We start from the raw sequence: 13,034 nt of genomic DNA, 5'->3' as shown, positions 1-13,034 counted from the left end.
TTTAAAGGGTAAATTAAGACTTTGTCAGCTGACTGGAATAGATCCAGCAGAAATTATAGTACCTTTAACTAATGAGGAAATTTCTTCCTTATGGAAAGATAATGAATATTGGCAAATAGCTCTTACTGACTTTTTGGGAACAATTAGCAACAACTATCCCAAAACTGACAGAATTAAATTCATAAAAAGGACAGTCTGGATTCTTCCACGTATTGTAAGACTAACTCCCATTTCTGAAGATCTTACCTTCTACACTGATGTCAACAAATCAGGTAAGGCAGGTTATAAAGCAGGTGAGGTGAGTAAAGAGTTCAAAGTCCATATACATCTGTACAGAAGGCAGAATTATATGCAATTTTCATGGTACTTATGGATTTTACAGAACCTCTTAATATAGTTACTGATTCCCAACATGCAGAGAGAGTTGTGTTACACATTGAGACTGCAGCATTTGTTCCTGATAATACAGAATTAACTTCTCTGTTTTTACAATCACAAGAAACTATCAGAAACAGAAGTAATCCTATATATATATCCCATATGGGTCTGCCTGGCCCACTAGCACAAGGCAATGATGAGTTTGATCATTTATTAATTGGAAGTGTGCTAGAAGCCTCAGAATTTCATAAGAAACATCATGTAAATAGCAAAGGTTTGAAAAAGGACTTCTCCATCACTTGGCAACAAGCCAAGGAGATAGTGAGGAACTGTCCTACTTGTTCCTTTTATAATCAAACTCCATTGCCAGCAGGTTGTAATCCTTAGGGCATTCGGAGAAATGAGGTTTGGCAGATGGATGTCTTTCACTTTGCAGAGTTTGGAAATTTGAAATATGTGCATCATAATATAGACACATTCTCAGGGTTCCAATGGGCTACTCCTCTTAACTCTGAAAAAGGTGCTTTTGTTATCACATACCTTCTAGAGGTGATGGCATTTATTGGTATACCTGCACAAATAAAAGCTGCCAATGCTCCAGCATATGTCTCTACAAAATTGGAACAATTTTTCACATATTATAACATAAAGCATGTTACTGGTATACCACACAATCCAACAGGACAAGCAGTGGTTGAGAGATCTAACAGAACACTTAAGGAGATGCTCAACAAACAAGGGTGGAAGACTAAACCCCCCAAACATAGGTTGCATAATGCTTTATTAACACTAAACTTTCTAATGCCAATGAAAAAGGACAAAAAGCTGCAGAAAGACACTGGACTATGGAAAAAACTGCTGAACTCAATCAGCCGGTATACTTCAAAGATGTACTAACTTCTGAATGGAAACCAGGACATGTGTTATGTTGGGGTCGGGGTTTTGCATTGGTTTCCACAGGAGAAGAAAAACTTTGGATACCATCAAAGTTGATCAAGGAAAAAGTTGAAAAGGAAAAACCTCTCGACGAGGACAAATGACAGGTATTCTACTAAGGTATATCTTATAAATTAAATAGAACCCCCCCAAAGGAAAGGGAAGTGTTTTGCTTTTATCTTCACAGGAAAACTCATCTCCAGAAGGCAAAGGACACTGCATGGGTAGATGCTTAAGAAGAAAAGATAGCTATAACCATCAAACAAAAGGAACGCGCTATATGGTAAACTTTACAGCTGTCTCTCTGAGAACTCTATTTCTCTTTATTTCCTAGTCCCTATTCAATTAAACCAATGCTGGATTTAGAGGTGGATTTGGCTTTCCTCCTCTAAAATCCAAGCACGTTATTTAACTAAACTTTAGTGTTTCTGAATTGTATCAAGAAGCCAATTGGTGTAATACAGAATAAAAGAAGAATTTAGGGACTGTCTTTGTCTTTTCTTGGATCTTTCTCTCAAGGTGTATACCCTCTCATAATTGTTATGCTCTCATGGTTGCATTCCCCAGCATGTGTATATACACAAGCAAACATTTCTCTGCTAATTGTTTATGTTTGAGTCCCACACAGCCAATGAAGACCTGCCTGACAGCAATCCCTGGATACCCTGGAAAGAAAATGGGCCACACCTCCTTGTCTGCACTGGATCCAACTTGCTCCATTTCAACTGACACTCCGGCCAGAGGTTCGGGTAGTGACTTCAATCAAGTTGAGGATTTCAAGTGAGATCTTCAATCAAGTGAATCCCATCTAACATGGACTGGATACAATTCATTCAAGACTTTCACTATACTAACATTTTCTTCCTACAGGACCCCACATGACTATCATTGTCTCATTTCAGCAGCAAGTAACTCGGAGGATGCTACACCCCCTTTCCCCATTGTTGTCATTTAGGATAGTGTATATACCTAGTTAGGGATAGCATCCTATTGTTTTTGGTTGGTATTGGAAGGAGGTGTTCAGGCTTGGACACCTCTTTCAGATGACTTTAGGGTTTAGTTAAAATAGATAGTTAGGATGTGACCAAAGAAGATTGTTGTGTCTTCTTATATTTTACCTTTATGATTGTTAATTTTGGATACTTTATACTGTTAAGTTTTAATCCTCTTTTAGACTAAAAGGGGAATTGTAGGGGAAGCTGTAGCCACGCGTTCTTAGGGGCTGGCTACAGGTGTGCCTGACCAGGCTTGTGAGGGCGTGGTCAGAGTGACGTAGTGGGACTGCGTTTTCAGTTTCAGTTTCAGTTTCAGTTTCTCTTTGCTTCTTGCTGTACAGACCTCTACCACGCTGGCTGGCTAGGTTGCTCTGTATGTAAGGCTTTTCCCTATTAAATACCCTTATATTTCTCCCTGAATCCGTATTGGTAATTTCCCACTATACTCTGTGTGTGTGTGTGTGTGTGTGTGTGTGTGTGTGTGTGTGTGTGTATGAGTGTGTGTCCACGATGAGGGCCATCGCCCTTCTATAGTCATCCCAGAGAGGAAAGCAATGAATCAAAAAAAGGTGATTTCCAAAATATATAATGAACTAAAGAAGCTAGTCACCAAAACACCAAACAATCCAATTAAAAACTGGTGTACAGAACTAAATAGAGAATTCTTAATACAGGAATCTAAAATGGTTGAAAGACACATAAGAAAGTGGCAACATCCTTAGCCCTCAGGGAAATCAAAATCAAAACAACTCTGAGATACCATCTTACCTCTGTCAGAATGGCTAAAATCAAAAACACCAATGACAGTTTATGGTGGAGAGGTTATGGAGAAAGGGGAACACTTCGCCACTGCTGGTGGAAGTGTAAACTCCTACAGCCACATTGGAAATCAGTATGGCAGTTCCTCTAAAAATGAGAATCAGTGTACCACAAGATTCAGCAATTCTACTCTTAGGCATATAACCAAAGGACATCATTCATACAACAAGGACATCTGTTCAACCATGTTCATAGCAGCATTATTTGTAATAGCCAGAACCTCCAAGCAACCTAACGCCCCTCAATTGAAGAGTGGATAAAGAATATGTGGTACATTTACACAATGGAGTACTACTCAGCAGAAAAAAATTGTAATCTTGAAATTTGCAGGCAAATGGACAGAACTAGAAGAAACCATCCTGAGTGAGTTAACCTAGTCACAAAAAGACAAACATGGTATGTACTCACTCATATATGGATTTAAGACATAGAGCAAAGAAGAACTAGCCTACAATCCACACCACCAGAGAAGTTAGGAAACAAAGAGGACCCTAAGAGAGACATACATGGTCCCGTGGAGAAGGGGAAAGGGCCAAGATATTCTGAGCTAATTGGGAGCATGGGGGGAGGGAAGAGTGATTTTGGAGAAAGTGAAGGGGAGAAGAGGAGGGGAGAGGAGCACGTAAGTGAGCAGGAAGATTGAGTAAGGGGGAGAAGAGAGGAAAGCAAGAAAAGAGATAGCAAAATAGAGGGAGCCATTATAGGTTTCAAGAGAAATCTGGCATTAGGGAAATGTCCAGAAATCTACAAGGATGACCCCCAAAACCATCTAAGCAAGAGTGGAGATGCTACCTTAAAAGTCCTTCTTCTATAATGAGAATGATGACTACCTTATATGCCATCCTAGAGCTTTTATCCAGTAGCTGATGGAAGCCAAAGCAGACACCCACAGCTAAACACTGAGCTGAACTCCTAGAGTCCAGTTGCAGAGATGGAGGAGTGATGAGGAAAGGGTTCAAGACCAGGCTGGAGAGACCCACAGAAACAGCTGAACAAGGGGGAGCTCATGGACCCCAGACTGATAGCAGGGAAATCTGCATAGGACTGTTCCAGACCCCTGAACATGGATGTCAATTTGGAGGTCTAGGCAGTCTATAAGGCCTCTGGTAGTGGATCAGTATTCATCATTAGCACATTAATGGACTTTGGGAGCCCACTCCACATAGAGGGATGCTCTCTCAGCCCAGACACACAAAGGAGGGCTAGGCCCTGCTCCAAATGATATGACAGCCTTTGAAGATTACCTCATGGAATGCCTCACCCTCTCTGGGGAGCAGAAAGGGGGTGAGTGGAGGAGGAGGAGAGGGAGGGGGAACTGGGAATGACATGTAAAACAAGCTTGTTTCTAATTTAAATTAAAAAAGAAAATAGTTAGTATATGATGACATAATGTTACACAGTAAGTACTTTGAAGGTAAAATTATACCACAGATTGAAAAAAAAGTTTTAAACATTATTTTTTTCAGGATTTGAAATCCCTTTATCTTTCCTAATTCTCCCTTTTATGTCTACTTGTCCAAACCCCACTATTGTAGGATAACAACATTTTAGAAAAAACTGTGCCTTGAGTTTTGAGCATATCAGGGTTATAAAATATTCAGATGACATTTAGACTTGTGTTTTGAAATGGATGTTGAAACAAAATATAACTTGCAACTATTTAGATGGGATTGTTATGGATTAAGAAGGAATGAGTTTGGGAGTAACTTAGGATGCTATAGCATAAATATTTTCTCTCTATAGTAATATGGTAACTTTTTTAAACCTTGTATTAATGGAACTAGGATTCCTGGCTTTCTCTAAATGATTTGGGTTTAAAAGAAAAGCTCTCTTGAATAAAATTAGTGTCCTTATAAATGGGTTCCAGAAAGATCCCTGACCCTTTGTCAGATGAACTTAGAGTAAGATGATGCCTTTCTAGGAAAAGAGACCTTCATATTAAGGTTTAGATGAGGTAGAAACACAAGACAATCTTCACCTATGTCTTATTCCTCAATTTCATAACAGTATTTCTGTGAGTGTCAATAAGTGTTTCGAGGACATGAATACCCATATACCAAATGCTTTTATAATTTTCGCTGGAACACAGGCATGGTGATATATATATATATATATATATATATATATATATATATATATATATAGCTGTAAGAGTGTGTGTGTGTGTGTGTGTGTGTGTGTGTGTGTGTGTATGTGTGTTTCTGTAGATATGGGGAACACTGCTTAATTCCATATAGGACCATGGTGCAGTGGTAACAACAGCTGAACAGAAAGTTAGTTGAACTTTCACATAGCTTCATATAGGCAAATAGAAATACACTGGATATATGTATATGTGTCTATGTACATATGAATACAAAATATTTATTGCAAAATAGTTTCTTTGTAATTTTATGAGAATATTATTAAATTTTAAACAAATTAAGGGGGCTGGAGAGGTGGCTCAATGGTTAGAAGCACAGGCTATTCTTCCAGACAACTGGAGTTCAACTCTCATCAGGCACACTCACACACACACACACAGAGAGAGAGAGAGAGAGAGAGAGAGAGAGAGAGAGACTCACAGCCATATGTAATCTAGTTCTAGGGGATTCAAAAGCTTCTTATGGTCTCTATGAGTGCCATATGCACATATGCACATGAAAGAAATAAGCACCAAAAGCTTTTTTCAACTATTGTGATATTTGATTTTTTACTTAATATTATAATCCAAAGTTTCTCTTAAATAAAATTGTAACACTGAAACACCATTTTTGTTATATCCTGACCCAACTCGAGCAGAAGCCACCTACCCCACCAGAGCCCAGGCCAGAATTCTGAACCCTAGGTAAGACTGACTCCCATCCTGCCTCTGCTGGCTAAGCACAACTCCACCTACCCCTCCTCTTCTCAATGCTATATCCTGGACCACACCTCTGGAGGAAGCCTTCTACCCCATCAGAAGCCAGGACAATAGAAAGAGATTTTCTGTCCTGGTTGCCATTTCCCAAATAACCATGCAGAGACTATATTCATTGTAAGTACTCTGCTGATAGTTCAGGTTTATTACTAACTAGCTCTTACAACTTAAATTAACCTATATTTATTATCTAAGTTCTACCATGGAGCATGAATTTTAAAAAGAGAGAAAGATAGATATTAGAGGGGAAATCTGAAAGATCAGAGAAGCAAAATAGCCAAGCCACTGGATAGTTCTTACCTCTACCCAGGCTCAGACAAAAAAGGAGTGGTCCTGTCCTCAGTGTGACTGCAGACTGAATACACTGCACTCCTGTCTCCACTGGCCTTATGTTCCTCTCTAGTGCTTGGATTAAAAGCACCACCACCCAGCTTCTATGGCTAACTAGGGTGTCTGATGGGATTAAAGGTGTGTGCTACCACTGCCTGCCCTGTATCGATGACCAGTATGACTAGCTTTGCACTCTGATCTTCAGGCAAGCTCTGTTTGTTGGATCATAAAAAAATTACCACATGGTCACATGACTCATGGCTTGTTACCTTGTTTTTTTTAAAAATTTAAATTAGAAACAAGTTTGTTTTACATGTCAATCCCAGTTCCCTCTCCCTCCTCTCCTCCTCTTCCCCACACTGGCCACCTATCCTATCCTCCTTCTGCTCCACAGGGAAGGTGAGGCCTTCCATGGGGAAATCTTTAAAGTCTGTCATATCATTTAGAGCAGGATCTAGACCCTCCCCTCTGTGTCTAGGCTGTGGAATGGGCTTCCCAAGTCCATTTGTGTAGTAGGGATAAATACTGATCCACTACCAGAGGCCCCATAGATTTTTTTTATATTCATCATGTTTCCTCTGTGTCTGGCTAGCAACTCTCAAGACTCTGTCCTTCTTATTCACAGCATCCTCCTAGTCTGACTGTCCCACCTGATCTTTTCCTGGCCATCTATAGGCCAGTCAGGTATTTATTAAGCAATCAGAGTAATAAATATTTAAAATGCACAAATATTGTTCCATAGCAACCAGTACCAGAGACCAGGCCAATTTCCTGAAAACCAGGTAGAAGTCTCCTGCACCTCCAGCAGCCAGGCCAGCGTCATGAACCCAAAGACACCTAGCCAGATCATAGGTCACACACATACACACACACACACACACACACACACACACACACACACACACACAGCCAGAACTCTAACCCCAAACTTGAGCAGCAACTCCCTGTTGGACCAGAGTCCATCTAGGCTATCAGACATATATCCTGTAATGCAGTCATGAGTCCTTGTATTCAACCACAGGCCACAGAAACCACCAGAAGACCAGAAAGGAAATTGAAACCACCATGGATTAAGGCTGGATTTCAACAACAACAGAAAGTCTACAAACTCATGAAAACTAAACAACTCTCAACTTAGTAACCACTGAGTTAAGGGAGACATAAAGAAAATAAAGTCTTCCTAAAACCTCCTGAAACTGAAAAGCTTCTGTAAGGCAAGAACACTGTCATTGGGACAAAACAGTAACCCACAGAATGGGAGAAGTTCTTCAACAACCCCACATCTGACAAAGGGCTGGGTCTAACATTTGTAAAGTGCTCAAGAAATAAGACATCAAAACATCAAATAATCCAATTAAAAAGGGGGTACAAATTCAAACAGAGAATTCTCAATATAAGAGTCTCAAGTGGCAGAGAAACATTGGAAGAAATGTTTATCATCCTTAGCTATCAGGAAAATGCAAATGAAACTGACACTGAGATTTCATCTTACACCTGTCATTATGGCTAAGATCAAAAACACAAATGACAGCTTCTGCTGGAGGGGATGAGAAACAAGATGAACAATTCTCCATTGCTGGTGAGAGTGCAAACTTGTACAGCTGCTTTGGAAATCAACATGGAATTTTCTCAGAAAATTGGCAATTTACCTACCTCAAGACCTGGCAATACACAAAGGATATTCAACCATACCACAAGAACACTTGATCAACTCTGTTCATGGCAGGTTTCTTCATAAGAGCCAGAACCTGGAAACTGCCTAGATATCCCTTAAATAATGAATGGATAACTAAACTGTGGTACATACACAATAGAGTGTTGCTCAACTGTTAAAAATAATGACGATATTAAATTTGCAGACAAATGGATTAAGCTAGAAAACAAATCTGAATGAGATAACCCAGACCCAGAAAGACAAACATGGTAAGTACTCACTTACAATTGAATATTATCTGTAAACTATATCCATGCTACAATCCACAGACTCAGAAAGGCTGCGTAACAAAGAGGACACAAAGGAAGATGTTTCTGTCTTTCTGAAGGGAAAACAGGAGAGAATTCATGGCTGGACTGCCCCAGGTTGGGATGAGAACTGAATGATCAGGTTGGGGAAAGTAGCAGAAGAGACTGTAAAGTGGGGAGGCATTTCAGGGTCAGGTAGATACTGGTAAAACTGAAACTCTCAGGAATTTACAAAGATGATCGCAGCTAAGAATCCTAGCAATATGGGATTCACAGCCTGAACTGACCATCTTCTGTGACAGGCAATACTGCAAGTGAAAAGACTGCAACACCAACATAGCCACATAACCTTTGTTGTACAATATGTCCTGCCTATCAGTTGTTCTGGGGTAAGGATGACACAGACATTGTGATAGTGGCCAACCAGTGACTTGTCCTAACTTAGACTCATGCCATGAGAATAACCCACACCCCTGGCAATGCTTATTGCACCAGGATCCAGAGGCTGAATGGTACAGTGGCCTAGGATAGAACCAAACAAGACTTGCAATAAAGAAAGAAAAATATCAATGTAATGAAGCCTAATGATATTCTGCTATACACATAGATTGGTGCCAAGTCCAATTGTCATTAGAAAAACTTCATTTAATAACTGATGGAAACAGACACAGAGACAGTCAATCATTAGGTGAAGTTCAGGGAATCTTGGTGAAGAAAGGGAAGAAGGATTGATTATAGTGTCGCGCCACCTCGACCAGCAAGGAAGACGCAACACTCGGACTCTTCTTTAAGCAGTTTATTTAGGAACCTTGAACACAATCTTCTGGCCCCGGGGAAAGCCAATCCACTGCTTATAAAGCCTAGGAGTAGCCAACCTCAGCATGCCACGTGATCGCAGATAGGTCCACATATGCAGAAGCAAGCCTAGATCTCAGACTTAGCCATATATGGAGTTGTTTATTACAGAGAGCACTCACCATCGGGAGGGTGGAAGGCAGAAACCAGCGCCATCTTTAAGGCACAGCACTTGGAAGCTCTCTACATTATAGGAGGCAGAGGGGTCAAGAACATCAAAAGAAAATCCACAGAATCAACTAACCTGGGTTCATGGGAACTCAGAGTGACTGAACTGACAACCAGGGAGCCTACTTGGGACTGACCTAGGCCTTCTGCCTATATTTGACAGTTGTGAAGCTTGGTCTAGTGGAACTCCTAACAGTTGGAGTAGGGGCTGTCTCTGACACTTTTGTTGGCTTTTGGAACCCTAAATTCCTCATACCGGATTGCCTTGTCGAGCCTTAATATAGGCCGGGAGGTGCTTAGTCTTACTGCAACTTGGTATGCATGTTTTGTTGATATCTATGCAAGGGCTGCCCTTTGGTGAATAGAAAGGAAGGAGGAGTGGATGGAGGGGGCAAAAGGAAGTTTGGGGACTGGTTGGAGAGGAAATGAAGCTTTTGTCAGGATATAGAATAAATAACTTTAAAAAATACACCATTTTGTCATTATAATAATCTCCCCGTCTATATTATTTTGTTATAATATAATGAAAACACTATGAAAATACATTATTAAGATTTGGAAATGTCTATAATGTTTTTTTAGTTTTTTGTATTATTATTGTACCTTTAATATTTTGCCTCATGAGGAAGAAAGTGAACTATGAATACATATTATTTTGTGCTAAATACATATTCTACTCAGCAATTTGATTTAAAATTGCACCTGAATTTTCACAAGTCTTTATCAGCATTTTACTGTCTATCCTCAATTCCTCCCAGCATATTCAACCTAGAAGCATATTCTACAGTCCTTGAGTTATTTTTGTAATTTTCTAAAGTATATTTATCTCATCTAGTTTTGCAAATCTATTAATAAATTATCATACACTGTAAAGGTCATCTACAAGCATTGACACTAACAGAGTATGAAAATGTTTCTTTCCTGACTTTTCTTTTAATACTGAGAATGTAATGCCAATTTGCAATAAGATATTTGCAAATGATACAGCATTATATCAGTAATTCCCATTTCCCTAACCTGAGAAGGTAAACATATCAAGCACAAGCAACTAGGTTTCCTTTTCTGTGAATGCTTCACTTAAATTATTGAAGTTTTATTTCTTTGAGACTCTCTTCCCTTTTCTCACTGATTCCTAGGTTTATCTTACATAATCTACATAAAATATAGGTAATATTTTAACAATTAAAATGTCACAATTTTAGTAATTTTTCAGTCTATGTCTGTAAACAGGATTTTTTTTCTGATTTTTTTATTTGAATTAGAAACAAGATTGTTTTACATGTCAATCCCAGTTCCCTCTCCCTCCCCTCCTCCCCTACCATGTTCCACCCATCTCCCCCAACCCCCGAACTAAAACCCTACCTATCACATATCCTTTCTGCTCCCCAGGGAAGGTGAGGCCTTCCATAGGGGGTCATCAGAATCTATCATAGCCTTTGGGATAGGGCCTAGGCCCACCCCTGTGTGTCTTGGCTCAGGGAGTAACCCTATATGTGGAATGGGCTCCTAAAGTCCACAAGTCTTCTAGGGATAAGTACTGAACTACTTCAGGAGGCCCCATAGATTTCCAAGGTCTCCTCACTGACACCCATGTTCATGGGATCTGGATCAGTCCCATCCTGGTGTCCCAGCTATCAGTCTGGGGACCAAGAGCTTGTTCAGGCCAGCTGTTTCTGTGGCTTTCACTAGCCTGGTCTGGACCCTTTGCTCATCAATTGTCTGTCTCTGCAACTGGGTTCCAGTTCAGTTCAGTGATTAGTTGTGGGTGTCTGCTTCTACTTCCACCAGCAACTTCACATAGAAAAACAAAAGACCCAGGATAGCCAAAACAACACTGTACAATAAAGGAACTTCTAGAGGCATCACCATCCCTGACTTCAAGCTCTTAAACATAGGATTTTTAACCAGTATATGTCTTGTGTATGTGACTGCAGGTATGTGCATGCCAAGGAATGCACATTTCAGAAATCCACTGCAGGTGTCATACCAGATCCTATGCCTTGTTTGAGACAGGATCTCTTGTTATTCACCACCGTATCTGTCAGACTGCCTGGCCCATCAACTCTCAGGGACTGCTCTGCCTTCAGTGGGATTATAGGAGTCAGTTGCTGAGTTCAGCTTTCTGGAAATCCTCCCCCAAGCTGGAGCAGTGAGTGCTCTACCTTATGAGCCATTACCTCAGCCCTCAGTTTTCAGACAGAACGAGGGAGCCAGTACAGGTATGGGGATGACATGGTCTAACATTATGTCAAATTAATCCATGAGAGGGCATTTCCTCATTTTCTAAGTAAATCCAGTTTTACTTCCCACATCGCAGGCTGCATACACACCCTCATAACAGGCACAAGGGTTGAGCTTCAGGCTCCTGAGCCTGTGGGTACTTCTTACTGTTTGTAGCTCCAGGTTTTTGCTTCATTAATTCCTTCACCTTCACTCTTATCCCTGAAAAGCTTTTCTGTAATAATTTAATTTTGTGATTTATAGGTTTAACATTAAATATAAATTTTTAATGTTTACAGTGGAAGACAAAACCTTACAAGATATGTTCAATTCAACTTTAAGAAATCCATACATCTTGGAATTTGGCTCAGTGCTTAGTTGTGAATCTCTGCTTCTGCTTCCATCAGCTACTGTATGAAGGCTCTAGGATGTCATTTAAAGTAGTCATCAATAACATTATAGGAGAAGGGTATTTAAGGTAGCCTCCCCACTATTGCTTAGATTCTTACCTGGTAACATCCTTCGGGATTCCTGGGAATTTCCCTAGTGTTAGGTTTCTTATTAGCCCCATAATGGCTCCCTCTATCAAGGTATCCCTTTCCTTGCTCTCCTTCTCTGTCCTTCCCAAAACTAAACATTCCCAATTCATCCCATTTTCCTCCCTAATGTGGGAATTTAGCAATATGGAGTCAGGTAAAAATATAAGGGTATTTATTAGGGAAAAGCCTTATGGAGTGACCTAGCCAGCCGGTAGGGCAGCAGCAAGTACAGCAAGTTGAAGATGAAAGCGAAAAAGGGCAACCCACATGTATGCCCCTCACTCTTAAACCTTCCCTACATCAGCTTGACCACCCACTGGAAGGTGTAGTCAGACATACCTGTAGCCAGCCCCTAGCAGGTGTGGTTAAGGAGTCCCTTACAGATTCTGGCCTCCACAGAGTGAAGAGAGTGCAGAGGTGAGCTGCTTAGGCCCCTAACTTGGGCCCAACTTCTGCCTGCCCACCCTGGCAAATCCTGCCCTGGGGACTGCAGGCAGACTGAATCAGTCCCTGAGGACCCTGGGATCCTAACTCTGGTGAGATGGCTGGGCTATTCCAGGCCCCACAGAATGCAAAGATTGCAGAGGTGAGATGCTTCAGCCCCCGCCTTGGGCCCAACCTCCACCTGCCCACTCTGGGAACTCCTGTCCAAGGGTCTGTGACAGGACGACTCGACCCCTGAGGACCAAGCAACCCAGAGTCTGCTGACATCCCTGTGCCAGTGCTGCTCTCACCCACCTGGAGAATGAGTGCCTCAGACGTGCCTGCACCCAACTTGAGACCCATCAGAGTATCAAAGTCAATTGCACACACCTGAAGAGAACACTGGACCCATAAACAACAGGAAAGGAAGTAACACCAACTGTACCTACTGGAAGAAGAGATGGGAAGATGACAATATAAGAAAACATCCAACAACAGTAAAACGAATAT

The sequence above is a fragment of the Cricetulus griseus genome, chromosome 8, assembly GCF_003668045.3.
Source record: "Cricetulus griseus strain 17A/GY chromosome 8, alternate assembly CriGri-PICRH-1.0, whole genome shotgun sequence".
NCBI classification, from domain to species: Eukaryota; Metazoa; Chordata; class Mammalia; order Rodentia; family Cricetidae; genus Cricetulus; species Cricetulus griseus.
The sequence above is the reverse complement of the archived record's forward strand: the minus strand, read 5'-3'. Positions refer to the sequence as shown.